The sequence below is a fragment of the Geotrypetes seraphini genome, chromosome 3, assembly GCF_902459505.1.
Source record: "Geotrypetes seraphini chromosome 3, aGeoSer1.1, whole genome shotgun sequence".
Taxonomy (NCBI): domain Eukaryota; kingdom Metazoa; phylum Chordata; class Amphibia; order Gymnophiona; family Dermophiidae; genus Geotrypetes; species Geotrypetes seraphini.
Genome location: NC_047086.1, coordinates 265585976 through 265595661, shown reverse-complemented (window position 1 = coordinate 265595661; position 9686 = coordinate 265585976).

Sequence of the window (9686 nt, the reverse complement as noted above, 5' to 3'; positions counted from 1 at the left end):
ACTAGTACCCCCGAAGTAGCAATTGGTTATACACCTTTAAATCTAGCTAAAGAAGAGACCCCCCCTATCCACTGTTGGTTAAACCTCCATACCCACGGCACCAACAGATAGCCAGACTAAAGACTGGGTCTATGTATCTGGAGTCTTACAAATGAAACCTGTAGGGACAGATTCTGCGACTTCCACAAATGCAGATGCTGAAGAGGAGGTGATTGTTCGAAAGCCTAAAAACCCTGTAACGGGTAAGCTAAAAGGACTTCAGACACATCAATCAGATTTAACTATGAAAGCCCTGCAGAATTTAGAACAGACAGATGTGTTACATAAGTGGGTAGAAGACTTATCAACAACGGAAGTCCAGGATAGAGGTGCAGCTGCTTATGTAAGCCAGGCTATGATACCTAGGGATTATGTAGCGCAGCAGGAAAATTCCTGGCTCTGTGGCCCCATGGTGTGATAATTTGGCTGGCTGGACTGAAGTGTCCTGCTCACAGATGGAGATATGGCCCAGAAATGGCTCTTTAGATCCCAGTAAATTAGATATAGCATGATTTTGCATACGGGATGGGAAAGGAGATCCACAATGAGATTACCCATATATGCAAACGGGTTTAAGAATCTGGGAGAAATATGAACAAAGCAATGTAGATAATAAATCTCAGGAGCTTAGAAATGAGGGATCACCTATTTTACAAGCACCTCTGATTTATAAACCCCTAACAGGAGGAGGTATAGCCACTACATATTTTACGGACCAGGAAAATATTAAGAAACAGCTACCCTCCATGTTAGGAGGAACTAGCAATTGGATAGCAAAATTTGAACAAATAATGGCAGGATATACACTAGCAATAGGGGATATTAAGCGGATGCTATACCTTTGTCTAGGGGGTCAAGCTAGCCAAATTTTTACGCAGGCAGGATTTCCAACCTTAAACATGACTAACTCTACACACGATGGTCCATCATTTAATGCAGTCAGACCCCAGATTTGGCATGCGATGCGTATGTTATATCCTGATCATAAAGATAAATTTAAAGTAGGAATGGATGTTTATGAGTTTATAAAACGGTTTGAGGATAATTGGGAGAAAGAAACAGGAGAGCCTGTGTTCGCACCAGGAATGATAGCTGTAGCTTTTCAGATGTTGAAAACTACTTTACCTAAAAATATACAAACCAGATTAGATACTGTAGTTGGTTTGAAAAACAAGGCTTGGGCAGAGATAGTGTCCCATATCACTCACTATTGCAGATTAGCTGAAGATGAGCAAAGCAAACAGGATAAGGAATTAGTGCAAATGCAGAAAATGATTTTGACAATGCAAATTAAAGAGGAACAAGCGAAAGGAAAAAATCGAGAAAAGAAAGACATAGTGGTGGAACTAGCTCAAATAAATAGGGCTAGGAATCCAGAAAGGTTGCAAGTTAGATGCTGGCAGTGTGGACTGATGGGACATTATAGGAATGAGTGTAGAAATGAAGTAGTAAGTCGAGGAAGATTTAGAGTAAGTGATATAATGCGGGGACAAGGAAGAGGAAGTTTTAGAGGTGTACGAGGACAAGGTAGACCTGGAGGATGGCAACCTTGGACAGCACAGCAGCCACAATTCTGGGAACCTGAACCTGTGTCAGGAGAGCGATTTGGAAGACAGGATTGACTATCTCAATATATTTCTTTCAAAATTCCAAAAGGTAAAAAGGGGGAAACATGTCTTCAAATTAAAGTAAATGGACATGATTATAATTTTATTGTGGATACTGCAGCTACTATGACTACTTTAAATTTTATCCCTATAGGAGCAGTACTTTCAAAAGAGAGTATTACTACCATGGGGATAGAAGGGAAATGAAAAATGTTTGCTAGAAAATGTATCTCTGCAAATTGAGGGAAAATTATTGCATATGCCAGTGGTATATGCGCTTGAATGTCCAGTGAATTTATTAGGAAGAGATGCACTGCATAAATTGGAAGCCACAATTGTGTTTGAACCAGAATTACCATGCCAGTGGGATGAAAGGCAGGGGGTCCTGGAAACTTGTCTATGGACATAGTTACGAACAGGAGAACAGACAAGTAAGCCTCCATCATTTGTGCACTCAATATTATTGAGTATACAAGATGATATGGGTTTCTGGGTCAAACACTAGATACTACATTCTGGATAGGATTACCACCTCTTTAGGAGAATTTACCCTCTAAGAAAGAGGAAATAGTGAAGTATGTATTAGAACATGTACCAGAAGAATTATGGAAGAAATATGGGAAAGTGAAAACTGTAGATTCTGTACAAATTGAATTTGTTAAAAGAAGGTATAGGACCGAAAATAGCACAATATCCATTGAAGCCAGCAGCTATAGCAGGAAGCATTCCTATAATTGAAGAATTAGTAAAAGAAGGGATTCTAGAAGAATGTTCATCTTCCTGGAATACCCCTTTGTTTCCCATACAGAAATCAGATGACTCATACAGAATAGTGCATGATTTGAGGGGCTTGAATAAATTAATTCAGTCTGAGTATCCTGTAGTTGCAAATCCTGTAACAATACTGAATGAGGTCCATTTAGGATCTTATTTGACTGTCATTGATTTGAAAAATGCATTCTATACTATTCCACTACATCCAAAGTCACGTCCTTATACAGCCTTTACCTTTGATGGTAAGTGCTATTGTTGGGCACGTCTCCCTCAGGGGCTTTCAGAGAGCCCTTCTGTGTTTACAAGGATATTAATGCATGATTTGCAAATTTTTAAAGAACGGCTTCCACCAGAAATACATTTGATTTCTTATGTAGATGATTTGTTATTGTCTGCGCCTACTTTGGAAGATAATGTGAAATATACAATTAAACTATTGAATTTTCTGTGTGAATATGGTTATGTGTTTAATAAGGAGAAATTACAAATAGCAGAAGAGGTTACCTTTTTAGGGTATCGTGTAGGCAAGCCTTAACTAAAGATTCAGTGCAGGAAATAGAAAAAACACCCTTATCACAGACAGTGAAGGAATTACGAGGATTCTTAGGACTCCTTAATTATTGTAGACAATGGATACCGTGTTTAAGTACTAGGACACTTCCTTTGAGGGCGAAATTGAAAGGAAATGTTCAGAGCAGAGATAGAATTCAATTAGATTCAGCACTGGTAGTACAGGAGTTTAAACAAGCAATTAGAGATGCTCCATAGTTTGTTTTACCCTTGATTGGGATGGAAGTGCAAGTACATTTAGATATTGGAAACCCTGGATGGGGGTGCAGTTTTACAACAAAATGACAATGTTTGTGGATATTTATCTGGAAGTTTTACACCTGTGGAAATGGGTTTTTCTCTGTGAAAAAGGTGTAGTGGCAGCTGCAACATTGGTAGGAAAAATTATGGATTTGTTGCCATACAGTCATATCACAGTACATACTTCCCATGATATTTTGAATATTTTAAAATTGCCAGAAGTAGTGTTAACTAGTCAGCGTAAAGGAAAGTATTTGGCTCTACTTACCACTGGTTTAGTGGATGTGCAACCAAAAATGAAGGATAAAGATCCAGCACAAGTGTTTTATGCTTTTTTAGGAATACAAGACAGTACTGAGCACGAGTGTTCAGTTCTGATTCTGCAGCAACAAGTGTTACTGCAGTATGATAAACCCCTAGGTGAGGGATATATTTGTTTTATAGATGGTTCCAGTGCTACAAACAGAGCAGCATTTGCTATTACAACATATGATAGGGATGCTGACAGCAATGAGTGGAAAACTTACTGTTTACCATCAGATCAATATTCAGCTCAGACTGCAGAATTAGCAGCATTAGTCCAGGTTTTACAGGACAATATAGGAAGGAAAGTTACTGTCTATTCAGATTCTGCATATGCTTTAGGAGTAGCAAAATTGCATTTAATGACATGGAAAAAGAGAGGATTCATAGACTCTGGAGGTCATCCAGTTCAACATTTACCTTTGATAGAGAGATTGGATAGATTATTGCAGCAATACCCAGACAAAACATTGGCATTATGTAAAATTATGGCCCATGATAAGAAAGATGAATCATGGGAGCAATATATGCATAATCAGACAGATCTAGCAGCAAAATGGGCTGTAGAGCAACAGGGCATAATGCTAGTACAGACTAGAGCTAGGAGCAAGATTACAAAAGAAGAAGAGGAAGAGATTCAACAATGGACAAATTTACAGTGTCAGTGTATAGAAGGTATCTGGTATAATTCGTCAGGTGTGCCATGTATGGCACAGGTACCTCTGGTGATAATGATCCAACAAATGCACAATGCCTTACATGAAAGTGCAGCTACTTTGATTAGTCAATTGTCACAGCAAATCTGACATCCTAATTTAGGAAAAATAGTAAGGCAGACTGTATTACGCTGTGCTGTATGTGTAAAAACTAATCCTAGGGGTACTTGTGTCGCACCAGGCACTCTACCTATCCCGCAGGGACCTTTTCAGAAGTGGCATGTGGATTTTACAGACATGATTACACCATGTAACGGTAAGAGGTATCTTTTACTTTGTGTTTGTCCTTTTTTGGGCTGGATTGAAGCCTACCCCTGTAAAAAAGAAACAGCAGGAGAAGTGGCAAAGGTATTCTTAAATGAAATTATTCCAAAACATGGAATTCCTTATGAGATAGCCACAGATAATGCCAGCCACTTTAAAAATGCATTATTACAATAATTGGCAAATTCACTATTGATTAAGCACAAATTTATAACAGTTTACCATCCTCAATCGAATAGTTTTGTTGAAAAATCGAATGATTTAATAAAAACTGCGTTGCGTAAAATTATGCCATTGGAGTCTAAAGACTGGCTAAAATATTTGCCAGCAGCACTCTTGTCACAACCCCAGCCTTAAGGCTAAGCTTGTGCCAGGTAAATCTCCTCATAACCCAAGCCTTACCCTGAAAAGGGCTAACCAGTGTGACAGGTTAAACTCAGACAGACAGATAGGGTCTGAGTTCAAATGGAAACACCATGTTACAGAACCCTGGGGAGGGGAAGATGAGTGGGGAGAATCCACACAAGATCCTCGGGTGGGATTGTGGGGCCAATTTTTGGCAAATTAAAGTATAGTGGATTCAGCTACTCCCCTCCCCCACCAGCTGCTTGTTAAGTTGGCTGAGGAAGGCCTGTTATAAACCAGGCCTAGGCAGCACGTTCTAAAAGTGTTTAAAAAACATAGTGAATGACCAGTGTAAAGGCTGGGTAATTCCTGTAGCCTTAGTTGGCCCTTTTGACTGTGGGACTGATAGGGCAGTGCTACAGTAATACCATTTGGACACTTACCTGCAAGCAAGGTGTGGGCTATGTTTTTGCAAGCCCAAATTTTCTGTTCATGTTTTGGAGCTAAAAGCCTGAACTGTGGCAGTTTGCCACGTAGGAAATAAAGTTGGTCTCAAGTTTATTGAAAAGCTTTATTGTCCCTGACATTTGTCTTTATTTTACTTATAAGTACCAGCAGGACCTTCAACATCCTTTGAAGGCACGTTAAAATCGGTCGTTGCTGAGCCCTGGTCGGTGGCCAATTGCAAAGCCCGGCACCGGCAAGCTCACAAGTGGTATCAGGAGTGGGATCTTTAGTGCCTCCTGCTGGACATTGTGAGGAACTTTACAAAAAAAAAAAGTTTTGGCATTTGTTTTTTTTTTAGTTTGTTTTGTTGGTTCCTGCGCTGGAGCGGCTGGTTCATAAGGACTCTTCTGTTGGTGGTCGCTGAGAGGGGCGAGTCTTCGGTGGAGGATAGCCTGACATCCAGACGGAAGCAGTCGTAGGACGGAACCAGAAGGACCTGGACTTACCTGCGCTGGACCTGATCCAGAAGGGGGCTGTTAAGGACCAGACCCGAGTTCCAGAGGAGCAAACCGTGCGGAGAGAATGACTGGAGGCCAAGGAGGCCTAATACCCAAAGGCGCAGACTCACCAGTACCGTTGGTAAGAGTACCTAAGCTAAGGGGCTGGTGAGGGGTTACTCGAGGATTGACTGGGCTGTCCTGTGTTACCGCACTTGGGTTTGTTTTTTTTGTTTACTTCTGTTCCAGACCCGGAGAAGATGGATCAGCAGCAGTTGATGGCATTCCTCGTGGGGGAGATACAGAAACAGAGTGAGGACCTGCAGGCAGTCCTGAAAGCCAATCAGGATTTGTGGTACCAGTCTCAAGAACATTCGAGGAGACAGCACGATGAGATGGTGATAGCAATGGGCGAACAGACAAAGGCGCTGACCCAGCTCTTGCAGAAACCCTCGCCAACTACAGGCGGTGATCCTGGACTGAGCTATGCTCAACAACCAGCGGTAGGAGCTAATCCTCTTTCCATAATGAACTTGTGCAAGATAACACCTGCAGATGCACCGGATGAGTTTTTGAGTGCATTCGAAAGGGTAGCTACCGCAGCTGGTTGGCCGCAGGACAGTGGGCTGTCAGACTTTTGCCATGTCTTGCCGGGGAAACTCTGGCGGCATTTCAAATGTTGGATCCAGAGCTGGCCAATAATTATCAGGCTGTTAAAACCCATATTTTAGAATATTTAGGTTTCACCCAAGAGCATTACAGACAAAAGTTTAGGTCCAAAGTAATGCAAGACAAAGAAAGGCCCAAAGCCTTAGTACAGAAGCTATCTAAGTTAGCAGAGAGGTGGTTGCACTGATGTTTGGGGGACCCCAGAGCTCTGTTCTTAGAAATAGTGAAGGAGCAGTTTCTGGAGTCAGTCCTGAAAAAACTACAGGGCTGGGTCCGGAGACAGGGATGCAAGAACCTTGCTCAAGCTCTGGAAGTGGCCGAGGCGTACTTAGACGCCCAAGGCACTGGTGAAGAGGAGAGAGTGACCTCTTCACAGAGCTTGGAGAAGGGGAAGGCAGTGCGGCCTCAAGGCCAACCTCACAAGACCACTGGGTATTCCAAGCCCAAGAAGACCTTACACAAGAAGGCTCTCCGATGCTACCGGTGTGGGAAATCGGGTCATACCCAGAGGTTTTGTAGGGAAAGGATTTGATGGTGACCCAAGGGACAAACATTAATATCCCCAAGGAATATTGAGTTTTAGTCTCGATAGCAGGAAAAGAGGTAGCAGCCTTAGTGGACACCGGAGCAGATCAGTCCATGATGGCCACTGAATTTTATAAGCAGATGGTCCCTACGGAGAATTTGCAAAGAGAGATGGACTCGATTACAATTAAATGTGTTCATGGGGATAGCTTAAGATATCCACGGCGGGTGACTACCATCCTGTATGGGGATAAAGTCTATAGGGTGAAGCTTGCAATAGTGCCTGGATCTCCCTTTTCCCTTATACTAGGCCGGGACTGGAAAGGGTTAGAAGAGTGTCTCAGCCCAAAACAGGGGTTAGTGGGCACTCGCTCCCAAGGACCCATATCCTCGATAGGGGAAGAGAACTTGGGCAGTGTGTTTCCCTTCGAAGGCAAAGTAATCCGGGAGCAAGCCCTAAGACAACCCCGACAGACCAAGGCCCAGAACCGTAAACAGAAGCAACATAGGAGTCAGGCCCTTAGGCAGATTAGTATGAGTAAGGGGATTCCTTGGCTGCCTAAGGAGGTAGTGGGAACATTCCCCACCTTTCCAGCGGAACAGAAAGCTGATGCCTCCTTGCAGGAAGCCTGGCAGCAGGCCTCTCGACCTAGCCATGACCCTATTAGGTTTAAAATTAGGCAGGGGTTGTTATACAGACAGATTCCAGGGGAACGTCCTAAGACAAGACTAGAACAGCTGGTAGTTCCACAAGGATTCTGTAAGGTTATACTGCAGACAGCCCATGATCATCCGCTATCCGGACATAAAGGGTCCAAGGCTACGGAGATTCAAGTAGTACGACGGTTCTTTTGGCCAGGATTGTCTAAAGACGTGGCCAACTTTTGTAAATCTTGTCCCATCTGCCAAAGGCTGTCTTTAAGTAAACCCGCCCGGGCCCCGCTTATCCCAATTCCTAGGGTGGAGGAGCCATTGGCCCGATGGGCGATGGATATAGTAGGTCCCCTGGAAAGAACTCCCCGAGGATATAGTTTTCTATTGGTTATTATGGATGTGGCCACCAGGAACCCCTGGGCCTTCCCGTTGCGGAAAACCACATCAGCGGCTATTATGAAAGAGTTAATGGGTCTCTTTTGTATGATGGGGTTCCCTAGGGAAGTACTGACGGACCAGGGGAGCAATTTCCTCTCAAAAGAGATGGAGAAGTTCTGGCAGGGATTTGATATCCGTCACATTAAAACATCAGCCTACCATCCCCAGGCCAACGGGATGGTTGATAGGTTCAATCAGTCCCTAAAACAAATGCTGAAGAAAGTCGGGGCTCAGGAGAAGAAGGATTGGGACCTTTTCATTCCCCTAGTGTTATTTGCGGCACGGGAGAAAGTGCAGGACTCCCTAGGGGTGAGCCCATTTGAAATGTTATTTGGCAGAGCTCCCCGGGGTATATTGGATATTGTCAAAGAACAATGGGGGTCACAAGAAGGGGAGGATGACAATGTGATATCCTACTTGAGCCAGTTGAGACGGAGATTAAGTCATGTGGCCAAGGTGGGGAGCCACAATCTGGAATGGTGCCAAAGAAAACAGAAGTGTTATTATGATCGGAAGTCCAAGGCTTGCCACTTAAGTGGGGGATAGGGTGTTAATATTGGTACTCTCTGACCATCACAAATTTTTAGCGGAATGGAAAGGGCCTGCTACCATTGTAGAAAAGCTTAACCAGGTGGATTATTGAGTTAGGGATGAGAAAAACAGGATTCAGACCTATCACATCAACTTATTGAAGCCATGGAGGGATAGGGAGATCTTAGCCTTGATAGCAGAACAAAAACCTGATGACGACCTTGGGCCCGATTGCGGATATGGTCCAAGAAGAGGGAGTGAATATAGGGACCAAACTAACTGACGAGCAGGCAGTGCAGGTCGAGGCACTGGTACAGGGGTTCCAGGAGGTGTTCTCCCCGATACCGGGGCAGACTGAGGTGGTGACCTATGATATTGTCACCACTCCTGGGAAGATAGTAAGGGTGAAACCTTATCGGTTGTCTGAGGGGAAGAAAGGTCTAGTACAGGACCTGGTGGAGGAAATGCTGGCCTTGGGGGTTATCGAACCTTCTCAGAGTCCCTGGTGCAGTCCCATCGTAATTGTACCTAAGGCTGACAGTACCCCCAGGTTCTCTATAGATTTCCGACAGCTCAATGAGGTATCTCAGTTTGACGCCTTCCCCATGCCCAGGGTCAATGACCTGTTAGATCAGCTAGGACAGTACCAGTATCTCTCTACACTGGATTTGACGAAGGGCTATCGGCAAATTCCCCTTGCCCCAAGTGCCAGGCCAAAAACAGCATTTAGCACACCTCATGGGCTGTACCAATTTAAGCGTATGCCTTTCGGGCTTCATGGTACTGCGGCTACATGCAAAAGAGGTATCACGGAGGTCCTGCGCAGGCACCACCACTACGCAGAGGCCTACCTGAAGATATCGTGATATACTCCTCGGAATGGACCCAGCACCTGAAGCATGTGAGGGCTGTCATGCAATCCCTGAGGGGGGCTGGTTTCACGATCAATCCTAAGAAATGCTACTTAGGCCAGAGAGAAGTAAAATACCTGGGGTATGTGGTTGGAAGGGGACAGGTTAAACCACTGGTAGACAAGGTACATTGCGTCAAGGACTATCCCATACCTA